Source organism: Solanum pennellii, chromosome 6, assembly GCF_001406875.1.
Source record: "Solanum pennellii chromosome 6, SPENNV200".
NCBI lineage: Eukaryota > Viridiplantae > Streptophyta > Magnoliopsida > Solanales > Solanaceae > Solanum > Solanum pennellii.
The window spans coordinates 27154971-27178829 of NC_028642.1; positions in this window are offsets into that span (position 1 = coordinate 27154971).

Sequence of the window (23859 nt, forward strand, 5' to 3'; positions counted from 1 at the left end):
ATAATCCTTGAATGTTATGTGCAAAAGTTTTACACAATGTGATGTTCATATAGGGTGTGAAGTTAGTACTTTTGAGTGAAAACGCTTGACTAATGTAACTACTAAACTATACCTAACAATGAACTAAATGCTTGGTGAAATACCCTAAGAAACTAACATTAAAATGTTGATGAAAGGAAGCTAAAAATTATGACTAAATTTCCAGCTTAGTGTACTTTAATTTCTTTCAAAAAGGAGGTTGGAATCTGGAAATTTAATGCATTTTAAAGAGGTGAGGCCACCTGGATTCGAACTTGTGACCTCACCCTTTGGCTACTATAATTCGCGAGAAAGGAAAAAGCAAAGGGGGATGGGGGAATCGAAATTGGGTCTGCTGGGTCATTAAGAAGAGAACAAGAATCAAAATAAATAAATGGGAGGCGTGGGTATCGAACCCATGACCTCCAGTTAGCGAGTGAAGGAAGAGAAAATAACAAAAAGGGAATGTGAGGCGTGGGTATCGAACCCACGACCTCAAGGTTGGAAAGGAGAACGACAAAATTAAATGAGAAAACAAAGTGAGGTTGTGGGTGCTCGATCCCACAACCTCACTGCCATGACGCCTAGCCCAATAAACTTAAATAAAAAATTAAAAAAACAAAATAGGAGGTTGTGGGGGTTCGAACCCACCACCTCACTGCCCATAGCGAAATTAAAAACGAAAATAAGGAGGTTGTGGGGGTTCGAACCCACAACCTGCCAATGCCCTAACAAAAATTAAAGAATAAAATAAAAGAGGTTGTGGGGGTTTTAACCCACAACCCTTCGGCCAATTTAAGAGGAAACCAAGTAGAAAATTTAATGTACATTGTTAATGTTGGGGTTCAACCTAGAGTACCAATGTTATGGAGATTAAAAATAAAATCAGTGAAAAATGTAAATGCTATCCAAGTGATTCGAATTTGGGTTTCCTTGCCCAAACTTCCGTATTGATACATAAGTCATACGTGAACAAAATATCCAAGAATAATGCCATCTATTTAGATCAAAATCAAGAGCTTGGCATGTATACAAGATACATAAGTGTTGTACTACATAATCTTAGATTGGATAAATTACTTAACGAACTATGAATGAAGCCCCATGGCTTGTGTGTATAGACTAATAAGTCTAGCATATGTTCAAAAGTAAGTGAACCTAAGATGTATGTAATGAAATGAACAATGAAATGATGAAACCCTACAAGGGTAAGTAAGGGTGTGAAACACACTAAATCGCCAAGTGCATTGGCATATGATGAAATGAAAATTCACATAATAAGAGGTGAGTAACTATGAAAATAAAAGGTGCTAATGATAAGGAATGCGGTGAAAACAGGATATGAGGCTAATGTAAATGATGATATCAATCTCATATGAGCCTAAGTAAATATTACCAAAACGTACTCAACTATGAGAGTGTAAGAAATTGAAGAGACCAGTCTCTATGAACACTCTAATGAAAGTATTGAGCTTAACACACTTAACACTAATGATGAGATGAGAGATCATCTAATGACCTATGATGTCCTTATACTAGAAGCCAGCGTCCATGAAGTATGAGATTAATGAAATGGAACTTAATACTGAGCACTGATAGGCAAGCTTTGAGCGGTGATTCCTTGTTTCGGGAAGGGTGGAGGTTCACATAACTCTCATGATATGAGACTGTTCGGCTTGCTGGGTATGGATCTCCTTATATCTCGTAGTCTTTGAATCTATATAGACAATATAGGGATTTGGCGGGGTAAAATTCCCATGTACGGTAGGATGTTATGGGTCACTTTGACTGGTGATTCCACCTTATTTCGGTGTGGGGGGACACTGGATTTCATGATGCTTACATGATCTATGTCGGTTAAATTTAAAGTTCCCAATGAAAGATTGAGGCCAACATCAAATGATGCACATAATAAAATGAATGATATCGAAGGTGTTAGGATCGGGTAATCAAAAAGGTGATTTAGATTCAAGTAATGACATTAGGTCATTCTTGGTCATTGCACAATGAACCTAATGAAAGTCTTAAACTATATCCTACGTATAGCTGGTGTTTATACTGGCCTATGAATTAATTGAAATGGAGTACGTATGAATGATCGAAGCAGACTCTGTGTTTTCTAATGAAGACTCTCTAGTTGAGGTCCCATCATGTTGAGTATGAATGAATGAAGCAAACATTGTGTTTGCTAATAAAGACTTTCTTTTTGAGGTCCCATCATGTTGAGCCCTCATTCATGGGATGTATTAACGTTAAGTCCATGATTCCAAGGTCTCATGGCATATGAATGAATTATATTAAAGAAGTTATGTGCTTCATGCAAATTGTGTTGTATGCTATATGATTTTTGCTATGTGTAAATATTACGTGCTGTGTGCAAATGTGAAAAGTATGATGATGTATGTTAATCTCATGGCATAACTTTCCTATTCAAAATAAGGAAACCTCACTGACTTTCCTAATCTAAATTTTGAAAGCTCATTGACTTTCGTAATCCATAGTTGGAAACTTTTCTAATCTCAATTTGGCAAGTCTACTGACTTTACTTCAAAAAATCATGTTGTTAGGAAAGAGCTATTCTTTATCATGCATGTTCGTGGTGTGTGCTTGTATATACCCATGTGGATGATAGAGTTACAGGATCATCGTTGAAGTTAACCGGACGTCCATCATTTATCCGGAGCATGTTCAACTAGCGTTTCTTTCCTGTTTTTATTCAGACAATGTATTGGTGCCATTTTGGCAATTATACATTCAATACGAATTGAACTATTTCTTGCAGTTTCTTATCCCTAATGTTAGATGGTTGATGATGAACAATTACGTATTAATGAGAATCCTTTTTTAAGTATGTTAGGAAACAAAAAGTTTCAAATTTTCAGATAAAATTAACTTAAGTAAAGTAAGAATGACGTAAGTAGGTTTGTCTGCGACCTCTAAGAGTTCAACAACCTGGTCTCATCTGGTGTGTAGATGTCGTTCATGACAGGAACATGGTTGACGGCGCCAGATGACGTGCGTGAATGTATCAATGACCCGTTAGTATTGGGCGACGACTAGGCCTACAAGCCTGCAACTTATGGATTTGCAAACGAAAACGATGGACCGACTAACGGGGCATCATTCCATTGACAGACCATAGTTATGGGTGTTGAATTGGCACTAACAAAAACTTTTATGTCGCGGCCAAATATAGGGATAGTTGGTAAATTCACCCCAAGACTTTTTAAGTGCATTGAAGTTTTTTTAGGTTTATTTATGTGTTTTCAGTGTATTAAAGTGATTAAACCCTCTTTTAGAATCTTGAAGTCAAGATGGATCTAGGGTTGTGTAATACCTTTAAAACGACTTAGCGGTAACTATAACCTAACATGTTTTTCATCAGGATATAAAGTCCTAAAACGGTTTATAATATTGTAATGAGGCAGGATCTAATGTATTAGGTGAATTTGAAGTCAAATGTCAAGGGACTACTAAGACGATCAATGACTAGTCACCAATGTGTAATGACCATATGAGGTACTTATATGAGTTATTATTATGTTTTTAGGCAGTTTGTCAAGTTTAAAAAAATTGGAGATCAAACATCCAAGAACGTCCAGGACGTTCGAAAGGTCTGCATTGAAATGACCTTGTGTGTCTTTGCATGTTTTGTCAAGATTTACGTGTTTGTTTTTGATGGGATATTTGTGGGATGTCCTTAAATAGTATACGATCATATTCAGTTTGGAAACTTCTGCGAAAACATCCCCTAGGACCAATCAAGGGTCCTTGATGAAGGACCCTTCAATTGAAGACAAGGATGTCTAAGCCAGCCCCTATGGACTGACGCAATCGACGGCTAGTAAGATAGTCGTGTCACACCTACAAATGACTTAGCTGAAGCTAGAGACTAACATATTTTTCGTGAGTGTATATGTTCCTAAAATGATTTATAATGTGGTATTGAGTAAGTGTTTAGACATTCAGGTGCATTGAAAGTCAAACGCCAAGGGACGACAAAGAATTCGATGACTAAGACACCTATGTGGCTCATGTGTGGTTATGTGTATATATGTGTGTTTCATTAGCTTATGATGTATTAATATAAGTTATTATAATGTTTATAGTCATTGTGTAAAGATTCATGAATTTTGGACGCCAAACATCCAAGAACGTCTATGACGTTCGAAAGGTTTTTCTTGAAATGACCTTGTGTGTCATAGCATGTTTCGTAAAGTTTTACGGGTTCTTTTTGGATAAAATTCATGCGGTAAGTCCTAAAATTGTATACCAACATAATTTGGTTGGAAATGTCTGGTCATACATGCCCAAGGACCATCCAATGGTCCATGAGAAAGGACCCTTCCCAAGAGCCAAGACTGCCCAAAATAGTCTCAAACGTCAGAGGTAGTAGACGGATCGTTGGCTAGTTGAAACCCCATCGATGGGAGTATTTGGTAAGGAATTAGGTGTGGAATAAGGCCTGGCCAAGAACAAGCCTATGTCCCGAACCACGGACCAACAGGAGGGTCCGTTGGTTGGGAAATGGGCCGTCGTTTGGCAACCTTATGTGAGGTTGTCTCCTACGCAGCTTCACTATAATGTTAGTGGTGAATTTGTAAGTTCACCCCACGTCCAAAAAAGATATTGGGTTGTTACTTAGGGGTAATTTCGGCATTTTAAACATGTTTATAAGCCTTAAACATTTAGGAGAATTTATACTTCAAAAAATAAAACCCAAAAAATCTAAAGAGCTCTGTAGAACTCCATTGATGATTGAAGGTTTATTTATCCACCAATTTCTCTCAAATTTCGTGGATTAGCATCAATAAGATATGGTTTTTGATCCTTGAAACTCTATTCATCAAGGAGCCAATCTTCCAAGTGATTTTCAAAGACTTCTTAAAAGAAGAGTTTTTAAAATTGAAATCTATCCATGGGTTCTTGCATTAATGTTTTTTAAGCATTAAATATTGATTGAATTGTTGTTAATTTTTTGTTTTTTAACTCAATTAACCTATGAACATATGTAATTGATGAACCTTATTTTTTGACTATGTGGGTTTAGTTGTATTGACTCAATGCTTATGAATTCTAGTGTAGTTTTCTATAGGAATAATGTAAGAATTGTATTCATTTGATGTGTAGGTTATAGTAGATCGATGAATCTATAATGAATTGACTTAGATTCACTGAGTATTATAGCTTTTGTATTGAATTGATGTTCATTGCCATGGGTAAGGGCCTTATGGTAAACATGATTTAGACATGGATTGAAGTGGAGAAAATGGATTGGTTGTACCCTGCTCTAATTCTCTTTATTTTATGTTAATTAGACTTGAATTATGTTTTTCTAGGTATGCTCCACTTATGGTGACGGTGCTATCTTATTTACATGCAATTGATGTGGGCGGGTCCATGTTACATAATGTATATTGATGATCATGACCTTGTCGGCAACTACTTGAAGTATTATGATGAATTATGTCATTCCTATAGAGTTGAGGTTGTAAAATTTTATTCCTAATCTCTTCTCTTGTGTTTATAGGAGATAATACTACAAGGATGGCATCTACAAGGTTGGAAGAAAGAGGGTAGAAGTGGAAGTTCCTCCTCAAGTTGAGCAAGTTGCTTAAGGTGCTCAAGGTTCTCAAGCCCCTATTGGAGGTAAAGGTAATGAGGTTCTGGTGATTCCCCCGAAAATGTCTAATGGTGAGATTGGAGTGGATTTACTTGATATAGCCCGAGCTTTGATAACCAATTTGAATATGGGTTTTGCTCCTAGAGTAAATGTTGTTTAAATCACTATGTCATCTAGATTGAGAGATTTTGTAAGGATGAATCCTCATATCTTTCTTAGCTCTAAGGTGGAAGAGGATCCCCAAAAGTTTCTTGATGAGGTGTATAAGATAGTGCATGCTACGAGGAGACTGCTAGGAACAAAGAGGAGTTGGCTTCGTATCAATTGAAAGATGTTGCTCAAGTGTGGTATACACATGGAAAGGCAAACAACCGGTTAAGTCAGATCCTATAGAGTGGGAGGAATTCAAGAAGACTTTCTTTGGAAAGTACATTGCCCGTGAGAGGAGGGATGTACAGGTTAAAGAGCTCATTAATCTCAATTAAGGAAACGTGAGTGTGGAAGAGTATTCTTTGAAGTACACTATGTTGTCTAAATGTGCTCCATCTTTGGTGTCTAATCCTAGGGATGAGATGAGTAGGTTTTTGTGAAGGGTGTTTTCAACCTTGAGAAGGAAGAATGTTGTACGGCCAGGACACATGATGATATGACTTTAGCTAAACTTATTGTGTATGCTCAATCCATAGAGGAGTCCAAAAATTAAGAGGATGTCTACATATTTGAAGACGATTGGACAAAGTGAATAAGATCAACCTAGGTTTAAGAAGAGGGAAAAAACTCAAGATGGATCTAGTGATCCTAATGCCAAATTTTAGGAGGGTAGTGGTTCTGAAGGTGGTAAGCCGGGATGTTCTACTTGTGGAAAGAATATTTAAGGGGAGTGTCTAATTGGAACCTAAAATTGCTTTGGTTGTGGTAAGGATGGACATAAGGTGAGTGATTTCACTAATATTGCTTCTAGAGGAAGAGATGTTAAGTAAGTTATTGTTAGTGTTCCGGGTAATGATGTTACAAAGGTGAATGCTCGTTTCTATGCACTCCAAGCAAGAGGATCAAAGCCGGATGATGATGATGTTCGTAAGTCCTTGTATTTGTGTAAGTGTTATGAGTCCCTTCTTAGTGGGGGAGTATGGTGAGTACTGGAATTTAGATTAATTATCTCATCTCTTCTATTCAACTAAAGCTCGAGAGTAGAAAGTCGTAGAAGTATGTTGCATGTTGCATTGTGTTTAGGGGTCTTGTTGGAATTTAATTTTATTTATTCCTTGAATTGTGAATTTTATGAACTTAAAATTATGCTGTAAAATGTGTTTTCATGATTTTATCTCGCATATTAGCATATTTCTATCATGAATTTCCTAAAAGTTGCATTTGTGAAATTTTTTGCATACTTCACTGTGAAGAAATGTTTGCTCACTATAAATTTTTTGAAGAATTGACTAATTCATTCTTTGGTTTAAAACTGTTGCAATATATTTAGAACTGATTTATGTGAGCATGATATTGAATATAAAATGAATTTTTTCTATTTAGAATGAAGAATTTGATTTTAATGATATATTGAGTTGTAGAGTTCTTTCTAACTTCTTGTTATGTTGTGATTCTCTTATTGATGTGAAATTGATTTTTATACTTGATAATATGTTATATTGTATGGTTATGATCTGTTAAGTTTGGTCTATATTCATAAGTTTTCGGAGAGTGGCAAGTGTCATTTGAGGACGAATGTTGTGCAAGTGGGGGAGATTGTAATACCTCAAAAGTGACTTACGTGAAGCTAGATCCTAACATTTTTTTAATGAGTGTGTAAGGTCCTAAAATGGTTTATAATGTGTTATTGAGGAAGTGTCTAGATATTTAGGTGCATTGGAAGTCAAACGTCAAGGGACGACTAACACGTTCGACGACTAAGTCACCTATGTGCCTCATGTGTGGTTATGTACCTATATGTGTGTCTCATGAGCTTATGATTTCCTACTATGAGTTATTATACTTTTTATAGGCATTGTATCAAGTTTCATGAATTTTGGAGGTCAAACGTCCAAGAACGTCCATGACATTTTAAAGCTAATAAAATAATTACCATAAGCTAATAAATATTTCTAAGTACTATGGATCCAAGAGTCAAGCCTAGCACCATTCCATATGAGCATTTAAAATGATCATGAAAATAAAACAATGCCCAAAGACATAGTGAGGGTCCTAGGGACAATAAGTAAATATTCGAAATACAAGACCAAGAATAATTAGTTAGGAAAGTACAACCAACACATGTGCAAGCACATGGGCAAGACAACACAGAAACGGCCAATATGGGACCACCCTAACCGAATTTGGTTAGGGTAGTTAAGGGGCATGCGTGCACATGCGTTCACCCACGTGGGGCCTAGATCTACAAATAATTCTAGAACCAAACATACTTACCTTAATAATTAACCAACCTAGGATAAACAAAAATAAAGTATCTAGTACGCCCGACAACCTAGGACTTAATTGGGTGACACTAACCGAACTAGTTAAAGAGACAACTTAGTAGCTAACCTAGGATTGTTCAAAGGGTTGGTTATGGTCCTAACGAATAAGGGATACTTTATTATTTACCCTAGGATAATTAATTAATTAATTTAGCAGATTATTTATTTATTTTAAAAGAAAAAACATGAAACAGAAAGCAATTTCCAGATTTTGGTTCAGACAAGAAAAAGACAACCTAGTAGCTAACCTAGGATGGACCAAAGGATAAGTTATTGTTATAACTACTTAAGGGTAATGTATTAATTACCCTAGGTCACTTAATTAATTAAATTAGCTATTTTATTAATTAAATTGAAGGGGTTAAACCGAAATTCTTACACTAACCTAGTACAACTCAAGAAACAACCTAGTACGTAACCTAGGATTGTCCAAAAGGGTTAATTATGATTCCACTGATTTAGGGGAACTTAGGTAATTATCCTAGGCCACTTAATTAATTAAATTATACATTTAATTAATTAATTTAAAGTGTCAAAACAAAATTCTTAGGAAAATTTTCAGATTTGACTAAGTGTTGTGTTTCCTATTTCTAATCAATCTAGGAGGGTATTTTTAGTAATTCATTAATTAATTTATTTAATTAAATTATTAAAACATAGTTTAATAATTCAACATAAGTTCCTAATACTTATACTCACGTTCAAACTCTAGGAGTTTCCCAACGCAAATAAAAAAACTATGAACAGAAGAAAAATGCAAAGAGTTTATCGATTTCTCTAGGGAAATTTCAAGGTTCCTTCAAGGTTTTGTTCAAGGTGTTCTTCGTAGATTAAGTTCTACATACGGTATGGATTTCTCTACTGGAATTCTTTCTCCAAGAGAACATTCTGTCGAATGATTCAAAGATCTTGAAAACTAGGGTGTTCCCGTATTTTCATCGAACTTTCTTGTCCCTAATATCCTTTTTGATTCAATGATAAATAGGTTAGAGACCATATTGTCGGTATGGGGTGCTGGCGGTTCTTAACATGTATTGTTCATGAATGATGAATATCAAATGAACCATTTAACTTGTATTCGTGTAAAGTTAATATTATCATATAAATTAAGAACCCACGATATGCTAAGTTACGTCCGTGATGTGTTACATGATTTATGTGTTTTGGCCGAATGATGACTTTCTGTTATTGTGATGTTATTAAGATGATAAGTTCATTGAATATTGTCCAAGAGGTTCGAAAATGTTTATCACTAAAAGCCATAAACTATGATTGGCTTAAAAGACATCTATGAAATCACATATTGAATGAATTGCCTATCTTATGTCAACAAATTGACTACCACTACATTTTCAAAAAGGTTCATGCAAATGGGTATGAGTTTATGTAAATGATTGGGAGATTGGCTAATGGTTCATACATAATCAATTTAAGTATGAACATAAGTAAAATTGTCTTATGCCAACAAAATGGTTATGTAGTTTAATATGCAAATGTTGAGGCCAATTCTAATTATATGCCAATCTTGTGTAGTTAGAGTATCAAATGATAGTATAAACACTTCTAAACATATGTAACTCATTGAAAGAAGTATTCATCGTCCATAAACGTTGAAATGAAGCTACTACACTTAAGCAAGGAAGTAACGTGAGCTATAACATAATTAAAGGGGTCTAATTTGTCACGACCGGAATCTAGACCCTAGACGAGACCGGCATCGTTGACCTCTCAGAGGTCGCAGAAAAGCCTATATATGTCATTCTTACTTCATCTACGTTAATTTTAGCGGAAATTTTGAACTTTTTGTTTTCCTATTTAATGCTAAACATTTTAAACTTAACATCATAGGCGTTCACAAATCAACCATCAATTGCATTGAACATATTCTTGTCAAAACGACACCAATACAAAGTCTGAAATGAAAGTGGAAAGAAACACTAGTGGAACACAATCCACTAGCTAAAGCCTACATCTAAGCTAGATAATAACGAAAGACATTCTCGAAAGCATGACGTCCTATGATGTTCGGATGAAAGCTCCTCGTCCGGATAGCTGCAACGTCAACCTGTAAGCTGTAGCGTCCACCTGTGCCTACACCTAAAAATATAGAGTTGTATGGAATTAGTACACACGTGTACTAAGGATGGTTATATGCAAGCACACCCCAAGGACATATATGAGTAAGCATATCTCTTTCCTAACAACATGATTTATGGAAAGTCAAGTCAGTAGACTTGCAAAATTTTGATTAGGAAAGTTAGTGGACCTGCAAAATTTTGATTTCGAAAGTAAGTGGACTTGACAAATTTTATTAGGAAAGTCATGCGATTAGAGTAACATGCATCATCATACGTATCATATCGCACACAAAACATAACATCTTACACATAACACATAATATATTGCATATAGCACATATCATATTGCGTATTACGCATAATATCTGTCATATCATTCATTCATACGCCATGAGACTTTAGAATCATGGACTTGACTTCAAGACTTACCAAAATGACGGCTCCACATATGGGAGCTCAACTAGAGAGCCTTTTTAGCAAACAAAGGGTGTGCTTCATTCATTAATAAGTACTTCATTTAATTCATTCATAAACTAGTGTAAACACCATCCATACCTAGAATGTAGTTTAAGATTTTCATCGGGTTCGTTGTGCAATGATCAAGAATGACCTAGTGTCATTACATAAGTCTAGATCACCTCTTGATTATCCTATCCTAACACCTTTGGTATCTTTCATTTCATTATGTGCATCAGGTTGGCCTCGTTCATTCATTGGAAACTTTAACTATAATTGACATAGATCATGTGACCATCATGAAATCCCGTGTCTGCGCCACACCGGATAGAGGAGGAATCACCGGCCAAAGTAACCCAAAATATGCTAGCGTATATAGGGGATTGAACCTTGCTAGATCCCTATATTGGCAATATAGGTTCAAAGACTAGGATATATAAGGAGACCCATACCCAGCATATCTGACAGTCCCATCTCACGAGAGTTACGTGAACCTCCACCCTTTCCTAAAGAAGGCATTACCGCTCATAGCTTGTCAATCTGTGTTCAGTATAATGTTTCATTACATTCAACTCATACGTAATGGAAGTTGGCTTCTAGTATAAGGACATCATAGCTCAATGGATGATTTCTCATCTCATCATTAGTATTAAGTGTATATTAATCTCAATACTTTCATTAAAGTGTTCATTGAGACTAGTCTCTTCATTAACTTTACATTCTTATCGGTGAGTATGTTTTGGTAACATTTACTTAGGCTCTTTAGGTATTGCTCTTATCATTTACATTAGCATGTGATCATGTTGTCACCATATTCATTAACTTTAGCACATTTTCTCTTCATAATTACTCACCCCTTATTACGTGAATGTTCATTTAATCATATGCCAATACACTTGGCTATTTGGTGTTTTTGAGACTCATACTTAACCCTTCTAGGGTTTCATCACTTCTTCATATAATCATTTGATTACATACATCTTAGGTTAATTTACTTCTAACGTATGCTAGACTTATGTGTTTATACATAAAAGTAATGAAGCTTCATTCATACTTCGTTTAGGTTATTCATATCTTCCTAAGAATATGTAGTAAAAGACATATGCATCTTGTATGTATGCCAAAATCTCGATTTCGATCTAAGTAACATCATTATTCTTGAACATTTAATCACGTATGACTTATGTATCAATATGGAATTTGGGAAAGGGAACCCTGTTTCGAATCCCTTGTACAACACGTACATTTTTCATTTATTTTATTGTGGTCCACACAGCTTGGATCCCCAAGATCAAACCCCAACCCCTTCATTTCCTCTTAATTTTTTTTCTTTAAATTTTCTCTTCCTTGGACGAGGAGCTGTCGTATCGAACCTCTTTTATTTTAATTTATTTTTCCTGGACTTTTTCGAGATGACCATAAGGTTGTGTGATCGACCCGCCAAAGCCTCACTTTATTTTTCTTTTAATTATCCTTTTCCGCCTAGAGGTCGTGGGTTTGATTCCCATGCCTCACACTTATTTTCTTTTCATTTTCCTTAAGCTTGACCGAGAGGTTGTGGGTTCGAATCCCACTCCTCTCATTTCATATTTTCATACTTTATTTTCCAGCAAGAAGCACGATTTGATTCCCCCTTACCATATTGTTTTTCACTTCTTTATTTTTATAAGTTTTAACGTGGTGAGGTCACGGGTTCGAGCTTCAGTGACCTCACTTGTTTTTATTCAATTTTCATAAAATTTTAAAAGACTTAAATTGGCTAAATGAATCAACAATGTTTTGGAAATTTGAGTTACATTTTCAGCTTCTTTTCTATTCTATTACACTTTAGTTCTTAGGGGAATTTCATAGTTCATTTAGAACAATTTAGGTGCATTTTCATGGATTCATTTATCCAAGAGATTATAACTCAAATCAGTCACATTTCATCTCATATGAACATCACGATTTACATAAACACGTGTATATGAAATACAAAGAACTAACATGCCTTTTCAATTCCTAAACCGTGACCAATAGCCACGATAACGCACCCAAACGCACGTAGTTACATTTTCAGAAAACTTCAACATAAGTCACATATTTCTGAACATACATATTAACACATAAGCATCATAAAAACAAGTTTTTTCCCTAGTTTTGTACCAGCAAACATAACCAGCCTATGATTCAATGGGAGCTAGTGACAGAGACATGCAACGGGGAAACAACCCTAGTTTCCGGACGGAATATACTGAACCTTAAGGGGTCTCTTGGGAAAGTAACCAAGAGAGAAAAGAACTCATACCTTTTATGACATCCAAACCATAAAGTTCCTGCCCAAACCTTCTCCAACATTCAAGTCAAAATCCATGTTTCAACACCAAACTTTTGAAGAAAAATCTCCTTCCTTTCCCTAACGTTTTTGATTAGTTGTTTGTTTAAAATTTTCGTTGTGATTTCATAAAGTGTGAAGAACTTTGGTTCATATTGTGTTTATGTACGTTATTTGGCAGAGAGAATGTGAATTAGAAGATTGATCGAATGTGTGTTGAGATATAGACGTCAGAGGAGAGAGTTGCTTAGGAGTCTAGTTTAGGACTTAGTCAAACCGGGTTTTGTTAAATATTAAAAAATCTGATATCCCCTTTTTTAAAATAATCCAATAAATAATAAACATTAATATTTTACATTAATTTACCAACTTAAATAAAAAAACAATTTAAATAATCGCTTCCACCTAGGTTCGAACCCGGGTGGAGCAAGACTTCACTCTAAGAGCAAGTTTTCGGCCCTCTCTCCCCAAAATGCCCATCCACCTTATTAATTAAATAATTATTTATATATTTAGGGTAATTATTATACTACCCTTATCCTTAAAAAAGACCATTTTACCCCTAGACCCTCAAAACCTTAAATTTCCCCTTTTTAAGTTCGGTAAAGACTCATCCGAGTAAATTTTCATATTCGGGAGCCCTACAAGGCTGGACACAAACTTTCCTAGCTCAAATAAATCCCCAAGTTAGTTGGCTTGGTTGTCGTAAGGGTTTAGAGGTCTTGTACTACGCGCATCAATCCTTGTGAACCCTGTCTAATCGTAGTCATTCGAGACACATTAAGCATTATTTAGCATAGCCATTTGTAGAGTTGTTACATTATCCCCCCTTGGGAACATTCGTCCCTAAATGACACTACTATCTATTTCTCTTAATACCAGTCAGATGATAACATAGTTCCTATACATAATCAAGCAATAGAAACAAAGAATGGAGAGATAACGAAACTTATACTTAAGATTAGGAAGTCTAACCTCAAGAGCTGGAAAGATGGGGTTAGCGGGATCTCATATCGGCCTCGGCCTCCCACGTAGCACCTTCAAAAAGATGATTCCTCCACAATACCTTCATTGTTACAATCTCCTTGTTCCTCATATGTTTAACTTGTCTGTCTGAAATCTCAATTGGTACCACCTCATAGGACAAATTTTCATCAAGCGCAAAACCATAAAAAGGTAGAATCGATGTTGGATCACCTAGGCACTTCTTTAACATCGAGACATGAAAGACTGGGTGAAAAGAAGATAGTTCCGCAGGAAATGCCAACTCATACGCCACCTCTCCTATACGCTGTAGGATCTCATATGGCCCAACATACCTCGGACTCAACTTCCCCTTCTTGCCAAACCTCATCACCTCCTTCATAGGTGATATCTTCTAATAGACCTTGTCACCAACATCAAATTCTAAGGGCCGTTTTTAGTTGTCTGCATAAGACTTCTGTCGACTGTAAGCAGTAGCCAACTTGTCCCTTATCACTGTGGCCTTTTCTAAAGCCTCATGAATGATCTCTTGACCCAAAATGGATAACTCTCCAATCTCGAACCACCTAAAAAGAGACATACACCTCCTACCATACAGTGCCTCAAACAGTGCCACCCCTATGCTGGAGTGATAACTATTATTATGCGAGAACTCTATCAAAGGCAGATGGTCATCCCAAATATCCTTGAAGTCAATCACACATGCCCCAACTTGTCCTCAAATGTTTGAATGGTGCACTCTGCGTACCTATCAATTTGAGGATGAAAGGCAGTACTGAAATTCACCTGCGTGCTTAAGCTCTTCTAGAAGAATCTCTAGAAATGTGAAGTGAACTGAGCTCCTTTATTTGAAATGATAGACAAAAGAATCCCATGAAAACTCATTATATCATCAATGTAGAGTTTCACATAATCCATGACTCTGTAAGTAGACTTCACAGGGATAAAGTAGGCATAGTTAGTCATCAAGTCCACCATAACCTATATGGAGCCATCTGTCTCCTAGTCTTAAGACCGGAAGAAAGTCCATATTAATGGCCTCCCATTTCCAAGTCGGAACCTCAATAATCTGAGTAAGACCGCCAGGATTAAGATGTTATTCCCTAACCTATTGACAATTAGGACACTTGGCCACATAATCTGCATTGTCCTTCTTCATGCCATCCCACCAATAGATCTTTTTAAGATCATGATACATGTTGGTGGAACATGGATGTATGGAGTATCTAGAACCATGGGCCTATGTAATGATCATGGTCCGCAAATAATCCACATCTGGTACAAACAGCTTGTCATGGTACCTAAGTATGTCATCATCTCCCAAAGCAAAAGACATATTCGTCTTAACCAACACTGAGTCCTTCAGCTCCATGAACACAGGATCAAGACGCTGACCCTCCTTGACTTCAGCTACTAAGGATTATTCAGAACTAAGATAAACTGAAACACCCCCACTAGTAGAGTCAACTAACCGCACACCCAGTCTGTCCAGTCTATGTATATCTCTCACCAACTCCTACTTCTCATCCTCAACATAGGTTGCACTTCCCATGCTCATCCTACTCAAAGCATCAGTACAATATTAGCCTTACCCTGATGGTAGTGAACATTCATGTCATAGTCCTTTAACATCTGCAACCAACTCTGCTGATGTAGATTCAACTCTCTTTGTGTGAACATATGATGGAGGCTCTTGTGGTAAGTGAACATATCCACATGAACTCCATAAAAGTAGTGCCTCCACAATTTAAGTGCAAACACCAAAACTGCCAACTCCAAGTCATGAGTGGGATAATTTCTTCCATGAAACTTGAGCTATCTGGACGCATAAGCTATCACCTTACCCTCCTACATAAGAACACAACCCAACGTAACCCTAGATGCATCACAATACACAATTTAATTCTCACCACACATAGGCAAAGTAAGCAACGGGGTTGAACTGAGTCTATCCTTGAGTTCCTGGAACTCTTCTCACAAGCCTCCGTACATTCAAAGTTAGCCTTCTTCTTAGTCAAAACTGTAAGTGAGGCAGCAATGGAAGAAAAAACCTACACGAACCTGTGATAATAACCTGCCAATCCCAAGAATCTACGAGTATGTATGGAAGTAAGAGGTTTTGACCAGTTCTTACAGCTTTAGTCTTCCTGGGATCTACCTCCACACCTTTGTTGAACACAACATGACACATGAAGGTTACTTCTCTATGCCAGAATTCACACTTGCTGAATTTGGCATATAACTGATTTTCTCTAAGTACCCGCAAGGTTAGTCTCAAATGTTGTTCATGCACTTCCTTGGTCTTAGAGTAGATGAGAATTTCATCAATGAATACTATAACAAAGGAGACAAGGTATTCATGGAAGACCTTTTTCATGAGATCTATAAATACAGCAGGTGCATTCGTGAGACAAAATGACATAACCAGAAACTCGTAATCACCATAACATGTACGAAAAGATGTCTTTGGAATATCTTCATACCTAACCCTAAGCTTATGGTACCTGCACAAAAATCAATCTTCGCGAAGAAATTAGACCCTTAGAGCTGATCGAACAAGTAATCTATTCTGGGAAGTGGATACCTATTCTTGATAGTGACTTTGTTGAGCTACCAATAATCGATACACATTCTAAGGGTTCCATATTTCTTTTTCACAAGCAACACTAGAGGGTTCCAAGGCATATGCTCGGCTGAATGAAACCCTTATCAGTGAGATATTTTAACGGCAGCATCAACTCTTCGAGTTCAGCTGGAGCCATTCTGTAAGGAGGAATTGAAATTGGTTTAGAGTCGGGTTCTAAGTCGATACAAAAGTCAATCTCTCGAGGGGGAGGAACTCCAGGTAAATCATCAGGAAATATTTCTTGGAATTCATTCACTACAAGGCACTTAGTCTATTAAAGAAATGTCGTGATCTAAATAATTAACACTGACAAGATGATAGAATAACCCCTTGGACATCATTTTATAGGATTTAAGGTTCGAAATCAAGGGATTAGGATGACTTGAGTTGTACACCTCCAAGACTAGCTCTTCATTATTAGGGAAATTAAATCTCATAACCGTATTACGAATATCGATGCAAGCATAAAAACTATGAAGCCAGTCCATGCTATTAATAACAACAAAATCATGCATTGGTAACTCAACCAAGTCTGCACATATAGTCTTACCACATACAACTATTGGGAAATTCTTGTACACTCTATTAGTTCTTACATTTCCTCCTAAAGGTGTACTAACCACTATAAGATCATGCAGAACATCAAGCAATATCTCAAAAGTGAGGGCCAGAAAAGGAGTTACAAAGAAAAGTGTAGACCCTGGATCAAGTAAAGCATAAACAGAAGTTGAGATTACTTGCAGCATAACTATGACCATATCAGCAGACTTCTCCTGCTCCTCCCTGCCCTTCAAAGCGTAGATCCTTCTCCTCTTAGGAGGCTCGCTACTACTGCATCCTGTGGATTACACCTAGGCTGAGCATTACCTATAGCCTGACCTCTTTTCAGTGGGCAGTCTTTAACCATGTGCCCGCTATTACTGCAAGTGAAGCAGGCATTAGTGCCCTTCCAGCACTCTCCATTGTGAGCACGACCACACTTAGCACAGTCCTTTCTTGGACAGTGCTTCTCACCTCTATTTCCCTTCTTGTGCTCGAGTCTGCCTCCTCTAGGTGTTGAGGCTTAGGCCTCCTAGAATCACGGATTCCCCTCTTCTTTCAGTTGTCCTTTACCTGCTAATCTTGTACCATCGGCCTGGAGAGGTCCATGTTATCGTGGAGTATCGCAGACCGACACTCCTCTTCTAAATCTCCGTTGATTCCTGTGAGAAAGCTGCTCATCTCTTCCTTGCTGTTAGATACAAGGGAAGTAGCATACCTGGACAGCTTAACAAATTTCAGGAAATACTCCCTAACTGTCATGGATCCCTGTTGAAGGTTGATGAACTCCTCAACCTTGGCCTCTCTCATCTCCCTGGTAAACAAAATCTCTCCAGGAAGGGTGTCTTAAACAGCTCCCAATTGACCGTAACTCCACCCAAAACTCGGCTATCTTGCCACATCTTGAACCAAGTTTGTGCAACATCCTTGTGTTTAATGGAAGCCAACTCTTGTTTCTCAGTATTTGTGGCCCCCATAGCCACCAAGATCTTATGTACCTCATTCATAAAATCCCGAGGAACCTCCGAAGTCTTAGACCCTGTGAAAATAGGAGGATTAATCCTTGTAAAGTCTCTCACCCTATCATCCATACTACGAACTGGTCGGTTCTCCCTCTGAACATTCTTCCATTTTACCTGCTCTGTCATGGCTTGTCCTGCATAGTGATGGTCTATGCCATTTGGTCCGAAGATGCCCTCACCTCATCATCACTCAACCTAGTAGGGTAAACCGGCATATCCACTCCTTATACTGGAGCCTGGGGTGGAACCTGATTGCTCACAGTAGTTGCTCCTCCCATCCTTTGACAAATTGTTCTCCTAGTATTCATTTTCTAAAAAACAACCATGATTTATCATTAACACGCTCATATCCCCAATAAAATCTTACATTAGGAAAGGCACGATAAGTTCAGTAGAAGGGAAATTTTCCTACACATTATGGAGTCTCTTATTTAGGATAGTGGTGAACTTCAATACTATGACTTAGAAACTACTCAATTTTGTTTATGTGAACTTATTATCCTAGGAACTTAACCTAGCTCCCTGATACGAACTTTGTCACGACCAGAATCTAGACCCTAGAAAAGACTGGCGTCGTTGACCTCTCAGAGGTCGCATACAAGCCTATAAATGTCATTCTAACTTCATGTAGGTTAATTTTAGCAAAATATTTTAACACATTTGTTTTCTTATTTTATGCTAAACATTTTAGACTTAACAACTTAGGCGTTCAAAAATTAACCATCTCATATAGAGATAATCAAATGAAAGAAACAGTTCATATTTCTATTAAACGTATTCTTGCAAAAAAGCACCAATACAATGTCTGAAATGAAAGTGGAAAGACACACTAGTGGAACATACTTCACTAGATAAAGACTTAATGTTAGATAGATAATAACGGTAGACATCCTCGAAAGCATGAGGGCCTAAAAAGTACGGACGAAAGCTCCACGTCCGGATAGCTGCAATGTCAACCTCAAAGCTCTAGCGTCCACTTGTGCCTGCACATAAAATATAGAGTTTTATGGGATTAGAAAAACTTTTATTACGTATAGGTATATGCAAGCACACGCCAAGGATATGCATGAGTAAGAATATCTCTTTCCCAACAACATGATTTATGCAAAGTCAAATAGTAGATTTGCCAAATTTGTATTAGGAAATTTAGTGGACCTGCCAAATCTGGATTTGGAAAGTCAGTGGACTTGCCAAATTGGATTAGGATAGTCATGCCATGAGAGTAACATGCATCATCATACGTATCATTATGCACACATCACATAACATCTTATACATAGCACGTAACATATTGCATATAACACATAACATATTGCGTATAGCACATAACATCATTCATATCATTCATTCATATGCCATGAGACAGAAGATCATGGACTTGACATCAAGACTTCCCAAAAATGGGGGATCAACATATGAGACCTCAACTAGGGAGTCTCTTTTAGCAAACATAGATTCTGCTTGATTTATTCATACGTACTTTATTTCATTCATTCATAAACTACTGTAAACCGCAGTTATACCTAGCACGTAGTTTAAGACTTCCATCGGGTTCGCTGTGTGGGCCTTCAAGGTCTATTTACCTTCACATGTTCTGTTATGGTGAATGTTATCAGTCTAGTCAACAATTTGAGTCAGGGGTCTTTTGATCTTTTCTTATTTTGTTAAATCCCTAAACTACATGGTTTTTCTTATTTTTAGCGTAGAAACACAACTAGAACTTATCAAAGTAAAATCAATAATCAAACCTTAGAAAATGAGAGTGTAAAAGGGAGGAGTCGAAAAACCCTAGCTCAAGAAAGTAACATGGTTTTCAACAATTTCAGCCCCGAAATTGAAAGATTTGTCTGTAGAATTTTTCACCATGTATGTGGGATTTCATTAGTGGGTTCTATTCTGCCCATTAGGTCCCTAGAATTCAGCCTCATTCATCGTTCACTTGTCATAATAGTCCAAATAAGAATATTATGGTATTACTTTGTTTATTTCTTGAATTTTAGAACCCTCGATAAGTATTTAAGTAGTTCTTGAATAACACGTGCTAGGTCCGATATTTTAGCTTTTTAGATTTGCATGCCTCAATTTTAGAATGCATCATTATCAGTATAATAATGTTGCATTCCCTATTTTTAAGTCTGTTTTGAGAAATCTAGTATATTATAAAATTATATCATAATGTCCTAATCATCTAATCTATTGGGGTAGCACAATCCCGAGATTGACTAGGATCAGTCCCCAAATATACTCCAAGAATAATGAACCATGCAAGTCTTAAGTCTGTCTATGGGAAATGGTTTAGTGATCACTCTAAATTATGCCTCTACACCTTTTTCAAGGTATATAGGGTCCTTTCGATTGGCTATATACGCTACAACCCATCATGAGTCCACTAATTGGACTCGTTTAGGGCCTTATTTTAATAGAAATAATATCTTGAAATGCTTATTTAGTCTCAATATCTAATTAAAAATCTTAACTTTCAAATATTTGATATTTTAGTGCAAGCAATGATACTAACGCGCAAAAGGGAAAAAAGGGGTGAAAAGATCAAAGACATCGAAGCCTAAGTATCGACAAGTACACTTAGAAAGTCACCGAAGGGATGTACGCCGCCATTTGTTCCAGCATGTGAAGCTTGAAGGAAAAGGATCAAAAAGGTGATAAAAGAGGCAGTCAACACATCTCCAAATAGTTTCGTGAAGCAATGCTATACTCTCAATTATCCAGAACGAAGAGATTTTTTAGACAACCAAGGACGGCGATGAAGAAGATGATAGGTGAATAGTCGATTTGATATGTGATTCCTACTAACCTCACTAAATGATCCGCTGCATCATGAATTTTGAACACTACAAATAGTATCTCTATATTAGTTTAAACTTTAAAGCTTCACTTATAATACTTATAATTAGATATTTTATTTGGTAACTCTTACTTTCTCTGAAGTTTTAGAGGGTTTGAAGATTTGAAGAAGAAAAGGTTTCATCATCACAAAATTTGATGTTTGTCTCCTTAATTCTTAATTATTTTCCTAAATCATGACTTATTTCTCTATACCCATTTAATTTTAACACAATTGAAAGAATAATTTTCTATTACTTGATGTTTGGCTAAAACCCCCATTCTTGGGTGTGATTTAAAAAATATAAGTTGATACTATTATTGGGTCTTGCTTGCTGATACTTTAGATGTATTATAAAGGTGATTTCACCTAGTGGTTCTGGTTACGTTAATAGGTTTATACTTGCAAATAAAACCACCAATATGTTTGAGTTGGTTGACGTGAGGTTTAAAATGAGAGGGTGAGACCTAGTCCAATATCCTAACACTCAACTCGAGAGATGAGTGGGGTAAGGCATAGGTTAGCCTTCATGCGGCAAATGGTATCCGAGAAAAATGCATGAAACGGGGTAGTTTCTTGAGGAGAACTTATATCCATCTAACGCTTAGCCTAGTCATTATTATCTTGCAAATTTCCTACCAAAAGAAGGTACCCAATGATTTATCTGAACTTTTATTGCAGTCACACCCTAATAACTTCTCCCCTTACTTAATTTCGGTCACATACAGAAGTACCCCTTAGATGTAACTTGTAGTGTCATCCTTAGAGAGGGCTAGGACAAGTCTCGTAGCATTCATGATTACATTCATAGGTTAACATTGAGGAAAACTCAGAAATTTTTATCTACACTACTTCATGAGGTTTTCTTATACCTATCGCTTATGTCACGCCCTGAGCTACCTCTGAGACGCGGACACAGAACCTAGGACCACAAGTGATCCCAAGCTAACCCTGCTGGCATGATCATGAGAATACTAAATATAATAAACTTTTGCGGAAGCTAAATTGTACATTATAATGAAAATATGGGGAATACCAATATGCTAAATTTGAGATATATGAAAACCTGATCAGTTTAATACAAAGAAACATTAACTCACTACTAAGCTGAAACTAACTATGTCTGAATATAGCCTCTAAACTGGACTACAAAAATATTGCGACAAGCCCCAGCTAAATCAAGCAAACACTGAAACTAAATGACTAAAGACTGAAATGAAACTCATAACTGTTGTCCTCAAAGAATGAGGACTCACCACTTAATCTGTTGAACTTGAGATCGAAAATCAATCTATACATGAACAGGATTCTAAGAACCTGAACCTACATCACGAGAAGATGTAGAGAACGTATGCCTCAGTACTTGAAAGGTACTGAGCATGTAGGATAGAGTAATGCTGGAAAAAAAAACATAACTGAACAAGTAAAATAACAAGTATAATAATCTGACATGATAAAAAGAATTCTGAGCTACTTGGATTAAATGACCAATTTATAACATGCTTAAACAGAATACTTAATATACTGATAAATGGTCAATCCTCAGAGTTTGAATGATTTGTGGGATCTACTAATAACAAATAATAAAACCACATGAGCTAAAAGGGGAGTCTGATTTATACGCTTCATCGAGAGGGCCCAATATGCCCTGCCAAATGTATAAAGGCATGCTTGCATAAACACTAAACTGATTGCCCACAGAGGGAACTTAAAACCTACTTGGCTAGTAGTTCTGGGACTATTGGGTACGCTAAACCCTCGTCCAACTCGGTATTATACTACTCCTAATAAACTCTGTAAATTTATTCTTTATCTCTGAATTTATGTAAGTACTAGATAGCTCGGAACTGAACATGTAAACTGAGAATGCAACAATTAATCTGGTAATTATGCATTTATAACTGAGGTATGTATATTTGAAGTGTCTAAAATATCTGACCTACCATGCGTAATTCAAGAACTAAAGAAATACAAAGCTAGGGTTATGAAATTCATGCGATAATCTGAGTTAAAATATAATAATCTTATTTGGAACATACATTTAACTAAATCATGAAGTTTTATCAAAGTTATAGAAACCCTAGGTTTAATCATTATAAGATAATCAAGAATCTGACTAAAAAAACTAGGGACCCACAGGGTGAAAGGAACCCACTAGTGAAATCCCACATACCTGGTGATGAAATCCACAGAAAAATACTTAAGTTTCGGGGCTGCAACAATTGGAGCTTGTGGCGTTTTTGAACTAGGGTTGTTGAGCTTTTTCTCCTCTCTTGTTTCTAATTTTTTAGGTTTGGATTTAATGATTTGACTCGGATATGTTTTAAATATGTTTCTAGGCTTAAACTAACTAAAGTATGATGATTTAGGGTAAAAACGACGTAACTAGGTCTTAAATGGAGTGGGAAAGGTCAAAAAGACCCCTGGGAAAGTTTTTGTCGGGAAAAATGATGACCAGGACTTATGGTCCGTCGTCTACCCAACGCCCCATCGTGAGGTCCGTTGTTAGGGCCTATTCGACAAGCCTTTAGTAAAATGGCATAAATTCTTACTAGGAGGTCTGATTTTTGCAAGGTCGGTGGCTATGGAAAGATGATGCAATTATCTATTTGTGTGTAGGTCATGGGACACCTAATTAATTTTGTGCTAAAAATTATGACCATTTGAAGTTGACACAACTGCATTTCCCCTTCACGGTCTGCATATTTTCCACCTACGGACCGTGTTGGTCATCCGTAGCTCTTGTAAAAGAGTGGGCAAATGGGGATCTCGATCGACGGTCACGGACAACCGACCGTTGTCTGACCTATGAACCGTTGGACCATCCGTGGATCAACATTTAGCAAATTTTTCCAGGCTGAATTTTTAGGAGTTTCTGATCC